At 42.1% G+C, this 14,018-nt stretch overlaps 1 protein-coding gene across 15 annotated transcripts in view; it reads left to right on the forward strand.

Annotated features, from left to right (window-relative positions):
- The window catches only part of Tenm4 (teneurin transmembrane protein 4), a 1,520,543-nt gene that overhangs the window by 929,507 nt on the left and 577,018 nt on the right, over positions 1–14,018 (forward strand). Inside the window, exon 1 of one of the 15 annotated variants that reach the window (XM_076938048.1) lies at positions 7,410–7,599. The exons of the other annotated variants lie outside the window; for them this stretch is intronic. The gene's annotated coding sequence lies outside the window, so the exon portion shown is untranslated. Of the gene's footprint in view, positions 1–7,409; positions 7,600–14,018 lie in introns of those variants that run through there. 15 annotated transcript variants of the gene reach the window in all.

The following is a 14,018-nucleotide window of genomic DNA, read 5'->3' on the forward strand; positions in this document are numbered from 1 at the left end:
AAAAAATGGACAATTAATTCACTAGGGTTCAGTTTTCTTAACTGTAAAATGGGGACTTTGAAGCTTTTAACAGACTACTCTAGGCACTGTGGACTTTACATTGAAATTGACTTAAACTCAATAAGATAATAAATATGGATAAGTGTCATAGAGCATTTTGTGGTGATGGTAGTGATAGGGGAATTGTTAAATCATAAAACATTCTTTTAGAATGTACTTTTGCTATTGGCCTTAAACTTTCATTGAGTGGGAAGGAGCACACTGAAAGGTAACTGGCTTAAATGCCTCCCTCATTGATTCAAATTAAACTTCACTGTCATCTGGCAGTGGAAGCCTCAGTCTTTCTCTGTCTCAATCAGAGGATTTTATATCTGTAGAAATACAGGACCCATTAAAATTATCTATTTCTTTGGCACTTAAAATTGTCAGCATACTCTTGTTGCTTTATGTCTTGGCTGACTTATACAACCTCATCTTGCTAAGACTTGGGGAGCATGCCAGAGTGTTTGGGAAGATTAATGTTTTGTTTTAAGAACTAGGACTTATGTGTGATTTCGTTCTGAGTAGTTCATATGAACTATTAAACATTTGCTTTGATGGAGCATCCACAGGGCAAGAAAACTGAACAAGGCGAGGCTGGTGGCCTTCTGGGATATATGGTCCTGGGTTTTTCCTCTTTCTTTCTAATTTATTAAGTAGTTTCTTAATTTAGTGGTAGTTTTACACTAATACCTACAATATTCCTGGTCCTGGGACATGGGAATAGATATTAATAGACCTGGTTCTCTCCTAAGAGGATAGTGAGACGAGGAGATGCAGCTGAAGCAGATGGAGGCTAGTGTGGGTCCAAAGCCACATAGTCCTTAGATAGGATGCTGCGATTCTGCTAGGGGAGGGCTTGTTCTATGTCTCACTATGGTCTGTGGCTGCTACTACAGAAGCAGACCTGGACCAACCAGTGAACAGGCAGAAAATGGGGACTCAAAATAGACAAGAATGTGAAGGTTTTAATCACACCAAACAGTTAACTGTTATAAAACAAAGATGAGCCTAGAGCCATGGGATTTCAGGAGAGGAGATTTCTTTGGAGTTATGATGGACTTGGAAAGTCAGTCAGCCTTTGGCAAAAGTCTTGAGAGCTGGCTGGACACTCCTGGGATAAAGATACAGACCCGGGGACATTGGTTAGTGCTGGCTATAGGCAGAGTCACCATAATGAAGAGGTTATGAGTTAAGCTTGAATGGCCTAGTTAGACAAGGTAGTGTCTAGGAGAGATGGAGACTGAGGAGAACAGGATCTTCAGAGCTCTTCTGTGCCTAGTGGGAGCTTCTACTTCAGTCTGGAGGCAGGGGAGTACAAGGTAGGTTTGGAGCCAGGTTCCACTTTAGAGCAGTGAGACTTTTGGAGAACTTGTTGGTGGCACTCACTATATTAGGAAATCTCTTCCCCCACAATATGTTCCTGGGATAGGGCACATGTTTTCCTTTTGAGAGTGGTGGTTAATAATAGGTACCCAGACGAAAGTAGAAATAAAAAACCACACCGAGATGCGCACAGGCACATGTTTAATGAGTTCACAAAATGATTTGGTTTCCTGATTTTTCACAATGCACCTCACCACCCTCCCACCTGTGTGAAAATCTTTAGTGGAGCCGGAGCCTCGTGCTCCCTTGAGGCTGGCAGGAGTGTGTGAAGAGGTCGTTGGTATCAGAGATTCAGGAGCAAGTCAGAGTCTTCTCCATACCTGACCCAGTGAACTCGAAAGTGAGGACCATAATATCTCCACAGATGAACAGGGCAGGAACCTGGAGGCAGGAGCTGATACAGAGGCCATGGAGGTGTGCTGCTTGATGGCTTACTCCTTAGTAGCCTGCATGGCCTGCTTTCTTATAGAACCCAGGACTACCACACAAGGATGGCAATACCCACAATGTGATGCTCCCCACCAATCACCTGCCCCATCCATCAGGGCAGTAAACAGGGTCCGGAGAGATCACCTGAAAAAGAGAATGGGGGAAACAGGTGAACGCAAAAACTTGTCTATAGTTTGATCAAACCACTGATTATAATTTTTTTACACAGGGGTTATATACACATGAAGGCAGGATGTGGGGAAGGGGATGATGCAGGACTGTAGGTGTTCTCAAGGGGAGTACAGATATCTTTCAGAACAGGGTATCGGCTGGGTGAAGGTTCAGGGAATGGACCACTATGACTCTGTCTATGATTCACTTGTTTCTTATCTAAGCTGGTACTATCCACCAAGGCTACCTATCTACAAGGTCTTTGACTATTAGTTCTTATCCAGGCTGGTAAATTTCCACCAAAGCTGCCTGTTTACAATATCTTATAACTATCTGTTTGAATGTTTTTCCACAGAGACCAAGGCTTTGTGTTAGCAGGCTGACTTAGGTCTAGTGCTAATTTTAGGCCTTCACTGTATAAGCAAGGCTGCCCCTTATAATCACCAATTAAGAAAATGTACTATAGCCAGATCTTATGGAGGCATTTTCTCAATTAAAGTCCCCTCCTTTCAGATGACTCTAGCTTGCATCAAGTTAACATAAAACCAACGATCACAGAGCAAAGAAGAGTCCAGTTGAAGAGGGAAATATGTGGCCATTTCATTCAGATGGTTGTCAGCTATGATTCCAAAGTAGAAACTTCCCTCATCTGAGATCCACAAAGTGATACAAGAGGAAAAGGTGATAGACTTCTCATAGGTGATAGCTATGTCTGGAAAGGTCATTATAGGTTTGGAGATTGGAACCTCTATCCCATTCTTAGTTTGGGTACCAGTCCTTTCTCAGTGATGGATCAAAGCCGAATTAAAGCTACCACAGCCATCTTTTCCCTTTGACATTCCACTCCTCTCCCCCACTCTCTAACCAACTTTGGGACATCTCAACTATTGATTTGTATGTTATGGATGGTGGAGAAGCATGAGCACATACCCCAGCCCTGTGCTGGTTTGTGTCTGTCAGGATTTTCTGAAGCAACTGAAGGCACAAGGGTTTCTTATAAGAATGCCCCCTCTGAACCCCATTTCATCTGCCGAAAGCTAAGCAGATAATTTCTCACACTCAAATTGCTCCTTCAGAATCCATTTCGGGTATCTAGTGTGATCATTGTGTGTACTTACAGTGGACATGGCCTCTGGAGAGAGCAGTACTGTCACTTAGGATATTTCAGAGTTCTCAGGCTCTGTGTAGGGTCCCTATAGGAAAGAATCACCAGGGTACATTTGTCCATCTATCTGTTTCTATGGCTATATAAGTTTGTAGTGTATAGCTAATATGAATATGAAGTTATTTGCATAAATGCACAGATTTGCATCTGTGCAACACATGTTTTGAAGGAAGAGATATTTTTGGAGGGATGTGATTATTGGGACCGAGAAGTCCATTATCTACAGGGCAGACTGAACAGCCTAGAAGTTCAGGCCTCATTTCTACATCTGGAGACAGAGCAACACTTCTATGCCTTTCTTGGGAAACAGTGGTCTTTTCTTTTATAATCTGTTGTGGATTGAATGAGGGCTTACAGCATGAGGTCTATCCACACTGGGGAGAATAATCTGTATTGAGCCAACAGGTTTTAAGTGTCAGTGGTATCCACAAATACTTTCACTGCTACTCTAGATTAGATCCTAGCATGCCCGCCCATGGGAATCCCTGATGAGCCCCCAGACCTAGGCAGTTCTCACCAGATCTGTAACTAGAAAGGAGGCTAGTGTTTCTGAACAAGAGCTCCATCTCCAGCCAGTTGGAAAGTGAACCAGATGAACTGCTTTGAGTCACGTGTTCATTTGTCTGTTCATGCATCTGTCTGACTCCTGTTCTCATATGCTGATGACATACCAAGTCTTGTGTTATGCCTTCTAGGACAGGAGATAAGAAAGAAAAGGGGTTGAGAAGAGCTTCAGAAATGTGTAATTCCATGAGAGTAGGTTCTCCATATTGCACCTTGGTGTATAGGACAGAACTTTATGGGTGTTCCATTAGCTCTGGTTATTTGTCATGATGGGAAAGTAAAGTTTCACCTTGTAAGCATGGAGTTGTGAGAGAAGTGACATCTCCTAGTTGCAATGGCCTCCTAGGACATATTGATCTACAACTGAAGTCTGGCTGCTGAGAGAAATAAGCTAATTCATGATGGGAAGCACCTTTCACTAGAGCCCAGTGCATCTCAAACCTTTGTGGGTCTTGTGTCCATTGGAGAATCGAGTGTGAACCACGGAGCTTACCTTTGTAGTCCTCACCCCATGACGATATGAATGGAAGACATTGTTTGAGGAAATAGAGACCAGATTGAATTAAGCCACATTTTACAAGGCCCACTGGATAAAGATTCTCAAGGAAAAGTCTACTTCTTTTTTTCTTTTAAGGATGTTAAGAGAGTATGGGGAAACGGTTCTGTGGGTAAATGCCCTTTTTGTGCAAGTCTGATACCTGAGTCCACGTCCTGCAACCCACAAAAGCGTTGTGTGTCTGTAATCCCAGAACTCCTGCCATATGATGAGAGGCAGACAACAGAATTTCCCCAAAGCTCATGAGCCAGCTAGAATGCAAAGTACATACATAACAAGAGAGACCATGTCTTAGGAACAATGTAGAAAGGTTTTCCAATTGTCCTCTGACTTACACATGTGCATCTGTTTTCATACCTTTCTCTGTCTCTCTGTCTCTCTGTCTCTCTGTCTCTCTTTCTCTCTTGCACACATGCACACACACACACACTCACATGCACACACTCACATAAATATTAAGAATACATATCTTGGGGGCTGGAGAGATGTCTCACCCAAGTGGCAGCTCACAATTGTCTGTAGCTCCAGTTCTTGGGAATCTGATTCCCTCACACAGACTTAAAATGCAGACAAAACACCAATGCACACAAAAATAAATAAACCCTAAAACAGAATTCCTATCTTGCTACAGAGGGTAGTTTCACCTTGTAAGCATGGAGTTGTGAGAGAAGTGACATCTCCTAGTTGCAATGGCCTCCTAGGGCATATTGAGCTACAACTGAAGTCTGGCTGCTGAGAGAAATAAGCTAATTCATAACCCTACTTTGGTAACTATCTTGTTCTTTTTTTTCTTATCTATATGTGGTCATAGAGTGTTGGGAAGAGTTTTACATCCCTTTTCACTGTTTAAATACTCTTTTTTTGTAATTAGGCAAAGTAAAGGAATCAAATAGCAGAAGCACTGCAAGCTGTGCAGTACAGGAACCTGTAAGGTACAAGGAAGACAGAATGAAGGGGTGGGAACAAGGCCAGATACGTACTTGGTGGGGCCTAGTGCAAAGTGCTTATACAGAGTCCCTTATTCAAACATTTGAACAGTAAAGACATCAACAATAAGGCTTCAGGTTGATCCCAGGCTAACCCAAATCTCACCCCTACACTTGGAACACGCACATAGAGGAACCCAGCCCTGAAGAAAGAAGATACTTCCCAGTTAGGCAGCACTGGGCAAATCCAAGAGGGAGGGAGGACTTACTCTCTGAGAGCATCATAGGGCTATTTAGGCCTAGAATCAGCAGGTGCTAAGGTGCAAGGATGTGGAAGAGAAGTCATGAGAAAGGCTTAGCCTGAGGTGATTTGGAGAAGGAAAGATGAAGTGAAACAGGGCTGCCAAGAACCTGTGACCTATAGTTTTGTTTTGTTTTTTTTTTTATCAATTCTCTTGCTAGAAAGTCCATGTGACCCTGAGCTCACATGGATTTCAGGCCCGTGGAGTCCCATTTGAGATACAGTCCAGAATATCCTTAATTGCCAGCTCATTTGCTCCTTGCCCTTACTCCCATTGCCTGATCTTCCTACAGCACAGTAGGAGGAAGGCCAAACTGTAACTCACACGATGTCTGTACAAACACCTCCTAGCTAAGATGGAGACAGTCCTGAGGCACAGGGCACTCAAAACTCACAGGCCTTCGATTCTCTGAGACAACAAGCTTTTTGAGTTTCTGCCTACTACTTCAATATGTCCCAAATTGTCCATCTTATCATTCCCTGTTTGTGGAGAAAGTCATCACAGGAGCTTGGTGACAAGTTGTTTGAACTCTGACAGATTGTCTGTTTCCTCTCAGATATGGCTGTCTTGGTTCTTATAGGCTGAAATTGGGTGGTTAATTCCCTTCCTCCTCTCTGGTGGCGTTCTGTTCCTTTACAGTACTTACTTTCTCTGATAAATCATTTGGGGCATCAAACCATCAACAGCATTGCCATAAACCCTTTCTACAGATTCATAAATGAAATCACACTGAGAAGATGCATTAAGCAGAGACTTGGGAAGCGTTTGGGGCTGTTTATTTGCCTGGAGACAGAATAGGCAGGGCAGTAGGAATAACAGAGTATGGAGTTGAAGGCAACGCTTCTCTGAGCTAAGCTGAGAGAGAGTCCCTCACAGTTCTTAGAGGCAGCCGGGCTCCTATGCAGCAAAGCTTGAATAGGGCTTCTGTTAGAGTCCCTCACTGTTCTCCAGAGGAAAGCAAGGTGTAGAGGATAAGGGACTTAACTGATGTTATACAAAGATCAAGCGACATGCTTTCTCCCAAGTTAGATTTATTCTTGAAACATGAGAACCACTAGTTACTGCTTAACATGATCAACCACACAGTTTTGAAGAAGTCTTTTGACTTCCAGGGATGTCAGTTTCCCCAAATGAGAATAGATAGCACTTTCTACTAGTACTCCAGAATTGATAAGAAGTAGCTGAGTGAAGTATCCATGTGAGGTCAGTTAAATTCCTTAGCCCGACAGCTTTGGGGTAGGTCACATAAGCTCTCTGAGCCCCAGGCTTCTCACCTCTGAAGTGAAAGGTTTTAGCAGGATTTGGAACCTGAGTTTTATCACTACCTGGCATATACAAAAATGTCAGCTATTTTCATCTTTGCCATTATCTTCATCATTATTATTGGTACCAAATAAGTGCTTAGTGATGATTATTTTTTCCATTCTGATATAGGCAAGAGCCGAAGTGTAGCTGGAATAAGCATTCTCAGCATAAGCAGACAGGGCTTTAAATCATGACTGTACGATTTATTGGCAGTGCAAGCTTCCCAAATGTCTGAGGCTTGTTTAGCATCCAAGAAGTAGAGTTGCAATAGACACCTTGAATTGCTGCTTATGATGACTGGGAGGGAAAAAAAAAAAACCTGACCTGCGATGTCATTCATGTTGAAAACATTACCACAGCGCTCCTTTCACTTTCAACCGTTATTTTGAATGATTTTAAAGTGAGACATCCCCCAACCCAGCCAAGAGCCAGATAGTCCTCCTTGTGTTTGTTGCAACAGAAGCATTGCCTACAATTTAGGCAGTTTGCATCATGCATCTGTTTCCAGCCTATCTATGCTACAGAGGTATGATGAAAAAGCCACCAATCCACATGGCCCAGGGATCTTGCTGAAGTTGGTAACAAAGACTTTCACAGATAAACACTGAGTGCAAACGCTTGCATTTGGTTATGGTCTTGGCTGGCTCTCCTCCTGGACACTGCAGGCCTGAGTCCTTCCTGTGTGCTTTAGGCTTTCTTTACCTGCTGTGCCGTGATTGTGATCTGTCTGCCATGCAGGATCTTCCACTGTAGAAGGTAGGTGGTGAACCATATGGGACAAGAATTAGACCACAGACCCAACAACCATGGATGGAACATTTAGCATATTTGGTTAAAAAAAAAATCTGCTAAAACACAGGCAAGATCACTTGCTGTTTACTAGGGGACTCTGGACAAAGATTCTGGATGGCAAGAACTTTACGACGGGCCTGATGTGGCTTTGCAGTGGGTTATTGTAGTATCTGGAGGCATGGCACAGAGTGAAGGGGCTGGTATGTGTTCCTTGTGTCTGTGTGATGCAGGAATGTGTTTTCAGATCCATCTTAGCTGTCTACCATAGAGATGTAGTTCACCCGCTTGCTCTCCTCCAGATAAAGCATAGAAAAAGCTGTCAGTCAGCAGGAAACTCAAACCTTCACACCAGCGTATGTATTGCTGGACATCTTGTTTATGCACTACACATTGCCTGCTAGTGGAAGAAGGTTAAGTTGTGCACATTTCGCTTCTTTTCCCCTGCAGTGAAAATTATTTTATGTAGAAAAACCTAAGTTAAGTCTTAATAATTTAATTGCTTTTATTGTTGATTACCAAACCAAAAGAATAAAATGGAGTGTGCCGTTCATTTCAAAACTTTCTCTATATGTTCCAGGCTGTTTAATTTCTAGATCTCATAGGCTGAGCAGTACTGTTTAAATCTTCAACTGTGAACAAACTTTTTGTTTGTTTGTTTGTTTGTTTTCCAGATGAGTTTGTCTGGAAGGGCAATGAATAATAGAAATAGTGTGTGGCTTATTATGTCAGAGTAATATGTTTGTTTAAGGAAAAAGGATTATAAGTTAAACATTTCCACCAACCCACTTATATTTCTCTGATTCTAGGCAAGGTATTTAATGTTTCTAAGCCTTAGTTTCTCAACCTGTAAAATGGGAATAGTTTCCCATTTTCAAATCTACCTCTTTAGTTTTGGTCAAGATACTGAGTTAATGCATATACAGCTCTTAATATTATTACAGACACATAGGAGGTCATGGCATGCCACTAAGCTTCTTTAGGACAGTAAGATTACAGACATAGCAGTGGCTGATGCTTTGACAGTATGGGTTCAGAGATTTATGTGATAATCTCTGTGATAAGCAGCCCTCCAGCATCAGCTAGTCCTACCTCTATCCCTAGGGCACTAAAGGCCCCATGAAGGTCTGCACCCTCCATGCTGGCTAACAAGAATGCATCAATGCATCGTTAATTATTAAGGAATTTGTGTGAGCTAGTTATTAAACACAGTTATGATTAAAAATTAAAGGACACGAGCTTACTTGTAAATAAATTATGTTAAAAACAAAGAGAAAGCACTTGACAGTCACCACTTCCCATTTCCTTTATTCCATTACCCTGTTCTCCTGAAGTCACAAGTCTGTTTTATCATGGCGGTACACACAGCAAGATGGCCGCTTCTGCTCTTGTCTTCCCGGCTCCCCTGTGATGACTCCACCATTTGCCTGAAGCTAGCGATAGTGGGACTGTTTACACCACGGGAATGAGCAAACTCTGCAGATCAGTGCTGTTTATTTATTGACTTATTTGCTTCTCCATCATGGAGGGACACTAGTTAAATATTTACTAGCATGACTTTGGGTAAAGCTTACTAACAAGCAGAGCCACTTTATTGTAGGGCAAGATTTGGCAGCAAGCCAAAAGGAATCTCTTTCCAGCTGATGGTCTTGTTAGAATTTACAGGGAACTTTTGCTTTTATTGGTAAATAAATACATGGTTTGAGATGATGGCTTGGTACAGTTTTGTAACCCCCTTATTCACAATTTGTGGAACACGAGAGGCCTGGAGGAAAGTATTATTGTGTAAAATCAACTGTCTTTGTATTCAGATCAGGGTTTTTAAACTATCATTTCTCAGATAGGACCATTTCCCTCCAAGCATTATCCAGTTTCAGAATGCTTTAACTATGCTATTGAGGAAATTCAACCTCACAGACGAATCTTACAGAGCCTTACCCACTGTGGGAGCAGTGTAGTTTTGGGTTTTTTTTCTTGTTTGTTTGTTTGCTTGTTTGTTGTTTTTGGGTTTTTGTTTGTTTGGGTGTTTTGTTTTGTTTGTTTTCCAGAGTGGTTGATTAAATAAGAGGGAAACAGGTGTCATTTGGGCCAGCACAAAAAATTTTCAGAAGACTCCTTTCTCTGACTGAGCATCCAACCACACAAGACAACACCAAGAGGAAATGTCAAGCAGCTTCAGTGCAGAAGGACTCAGATAAATGAAAGCAGGAGGGAGAGAGAATAACAAGAAGCCACAGGAAAGGCTACTGTGACACATAAGGGCTTTTAGAACTTGCAATTGAAAGGCCATTGAGCAGGTTGACCCCTGGACAACTTGATTGACAATTCATTGTCATACATGCTGCTGTTTAAGTTCTTCTTGTATCATTTTGATGAGCTATGTGCTCTGAGGTAGGCCACTAGACTTCTCTGTGCTCCTTTTCTCACCCACCCCCATCTCAGAAAATAGAAATTGTATCACTTAGCACATTGTTTGTTGTTTCCATTAAATGAGATAAAGGCCCTGGATCATTGCATTTCTGGTAGTAGTTAGCCACTCCCTACCATGTTAAGCCATGATAGTCACTTTAATGTCATGAGGTACTCAAGATGACTCTAGAAAATGAGATACTATGTATAAGAAAATGTATTTTTATGAGTTGTTCTTTGATCATTTAATTATTTAAAATAAAAGTGAAACTGTCCAGGTGAACTTTGTAGAAACTTATTTTTAGAGGAGTTTCTGGTCTTGTTTGGTAAGACACACCCAAGACCAGCTAGAAGTTGTGTTGAGCCAGACAAGGTGCCCTACACCTTTAATCCCAGCATTTGGGACATAGATGCAGATAGATTGCTTCAAGTTCAAGACCAGCCTGGTCTACCTAGTAAGTTTCAGGACAGCCAGGGCTATATGGGGAGACACTGTCTCAAACTTCTCTGCCTCCCTATAAAAAAAGAGTTAATATATTCCTTGATTTTGGCTATTTCTCTCTCTCTCTCTCTCTCTCTCTCTCTCTCTCTCTCTCTCTCTCTTTCTCTCTGTCCTGTTCTACTCCTTCCATGCAGAACTTACCAAAGTGGAGAGATACTAAGCTCAGTGTTTTATAAACTCTTCTAGTCTGGAAGAAAATTATTTTAAGAGTCATTTTGTCATCTCCCATTAGACATCAATTTCCTAGGCAAAATAGAATGTAGGACACTGTTGAGTGAGTGAAATAGCCGACATGTGGCCAGAGGTTAATAACTCTCATTGCCCAGACCTGAAAAAAAGAAAAATCACAGTGTCACTTCTACTCTTGACATTTGGTTCTGTCATTCTTCGAAGCGAACAAAGCATCTTTGTGCATTATAAAAAGGGCTCCATTTATGTCTTTCCAAAGTTCTCTGGAGCTCTGCCTCTCCATTTTGCAGGGAAAGGTGGATAGTAAGTGGAGAGAAACCTTAGAAGCAGTGCAGAGCAAAGCACCCTGAGTATTGACCATAAACCACATTGCCCCAAATTTCTCCTGGGACAAGTGGCAACAAGCCATCAGAAACAACAAAGAGCCCTCCAGTACAGAAACCTGCTGCTCACAGTGAGAAATATAATCACTGCCATATTTGTTCTCGGGGTGGGGTAAAAATGCTACAGAATGCCATTGATCCAGAAAGAAAATCCAAGAGCACTTTCAAATCGCTCTATGGACAATGATAGATGAAGTTCCCTCTGCCTCAGCAAGTATGCTTGCTTGTCCTTGATGCTGTTGTCCACTGTCAGCTATTGCTTCTCTTGCAATAGCTGTTGAATGACATCAAAAGCCGGCCTTGTGAATTGTTCTGTTCTAAGGGGCTTTCAGATGCATGGCTCTCCAGGAGCTGCAGGGCCACTTTTCCATTCTTGCTATGCTGTAACCTTCTTTTCTCAGGCTATCTGTTTTCCTACCTGGTCAGAGTCCTGGGAGATACTGGATAAGAATCACCAGTGTCTGGTCTTAAGAAAAATAGTAGATTCAGGTAGTGTTTAAAACAGCAGCTTATAGTAATGACTACCTTAAGTCCTGCTTATAACCTTCATGTAAGAATAAAGCTTTCCGTTGCCACCTGGGATGAACTATGACATTTTTAATCCTTTTCAAACCCATTTCATTTTTTTGAACCCTTCAAAATGATCCTTCTGATGCATTAGGTTCATTTCATGGCTCATGAAAGGGATGCAGCTTCCTGCTGCAAAACCCTGCATTCCAGACTTTAATGGGCACACAGATCATCTAGGTGCTGGCAAATGGCAGGTTCTGACTCATCAGGTCTGAGATGGGGTCCCTGATTCTTCATTTTTAACAAGCTCCCATGGGATATGGATGGATGCAGCTTAAATTCTGGCAGTACCTTGAGCAAGACTTCTCTAGGGCAGGCTTTGTTCAGTACCACGGACAGAGCATACCCATGTTTCCTTTCACCTTACCCCAATACCTGAGCAATCAAGCCTATGAGGCACTACAAATGTCTGGCTTCTCTGCAAGAACTGTGTCACCAACTGATTGGGAAGCAAAGAAGCCTTCTAGAGGCTACCTAATGATGCAAACTATGATCACTTTTCCACAAAGGAGGCCTCTTGGTCTTCAAGGATAAACACCTTGGAACAAAGACCCTGCCAAGATGTAGGAATAGAGGGGCAGGGCTTGACAGAACAGAGGAAGAGCCTTCTGGGAATCAGCTCAGCTCCTTTCAATACCCCACCTCTCTGATACGCTTACTTACTGTGTCTTTGTCTTCATCTGGGGTCATGTAATAAAAGTACAGAATGTCTCTCTCACAGATTTGCTCTGGTGAGCTCTAGTCCCACCCTACTATACAGCTGAGGTGACAAGACCATTCCATTAGTCTGTGACCATGACTCACATTTGATGAAATATGTTTGTAGCCCAGAGAACATGTTATTAGGAGCAGCTGTGTGTTTATACCAATCTACAATTAGATTAGTCCTTCTTCTTCCATGTTAGGGTCACATAACAAGGTTTGCGAAACGCTGATAAGAAGGCTTCACCTAAGACCAGTTCCACCAGAATCTCTGAGTAGGAGGAAGGTTTCCAATGTTGTTAGAAGCTCTCTTAAGTGGCTAGGTTATGTGACTTGGACTGAAGATCATGGTATGTACCATATTCTATGGAGAATATAGACCAGGTTCTAGGTCCCCTTTTCTCCACCAAATTCTTCAAAATTCTTCCCAGACCGTGTCCAATGAGGTGGATTCCCACTACATATCTAATGAGTATGAACTGATGTGACAAACTGACCTGTACCTGTTCTATATGCACAGTGAACAGTTCTGACATTTGCCTTCATTTCTACCCAACTCTACAAACCTGAGAGTAAATCTCACTTATCTCACTCTGACATGGAAGGAGCTGAGGCTTAGAAAAGTTGGCTGGATCTGATGAGGTCATGCAGGCAGTACCAGAGCCAGCATCTCTGCTTGATTCAGGGTGAACTGGAGCTTTTTGGAACAGGTACCAAGAGGCTTCTGAAGTTAAGGGAGACCAAACACTGCAGATAAAACTTTGTTTTTCTCTACTACTATCATTTTTACAGCTTTATAGAAAATATAGAATCTTTATTAATATTCTACAATATTTCAAAACAATATTAGCCCTTATTATGTATATTTTGTTTGCCAAGTACTGTGCTAAGTGATTAGAGCTGTCAAATAGCAGATATAAGAGATTGGCTTCAGATCCCCCTTGAGGATGTCAAAGTTCGTGGACATTCAAACCTTTTAAGTACAATGCTGCTGTATTTACACATAATCTGTGTAACTAAAATCTTCTATGGATGACTTCCAATACCCAATGTAAATTCTGTGTAAATAGGTGTTAGATGGACAGTTTAGGAGTTAGCAAAAATTAAAAGCAGGCTGTACATGTTTAGTATAGACATAATTTTTGCCCCCCACAAATGTTTTCAGACCCAATTGAGTTCCAAGATGCAGAACTCAAAAATGGACAGTCGACAGCTGTATCCATTGCCTCTTTACCCAACTGAGTTTTGCAATGCCATTGCAAGGCAGGCATTGCTCCTCCAACTAGGACAGAAAGCAAACCAAATCTTGGATTGGGTTAATAAGCCTACCTTGTAAGGTTAGAGCCTGAGAGTGCCAAAGGCAGATTTGAACCCAGGCCTTCCTGACATGAAGCTATCCCCTCTTTAAGTACTCTTCCCATTTCTTGTTTGCAGTGCAATGTTGGTGAAAATATCTCATTAGATCCTTGAGCCCAGGAGAGAGATGGATGACATGGCGGAGCCAGATTCAGGGAGCAGGTGCCAGATGGATGCAAGTGGGGATTGACCATCTGGCAAAGGACTACACAAACAACATCCACAAACTAGAAGGGCTTCTTGTAAAAGTAAAACGTTTCTCCCTCTGCTCCCAG

The sequence above is a fragment of the Arvicanthis niloticus genome, chromosome 1 (assembly GCF_011762505.2).
Source record: "Arvicanthis niloticus isolate mArvNil1 chromosome 1, mArvNil1.pat.X, whole genome shotgun sequence".
Lineage (NCBI taxonomy): Eukaryota > Metazoa > Chordata > Mammalia > Rodentia > Muridae > Arvicanthis > Arvicanthis niloticus.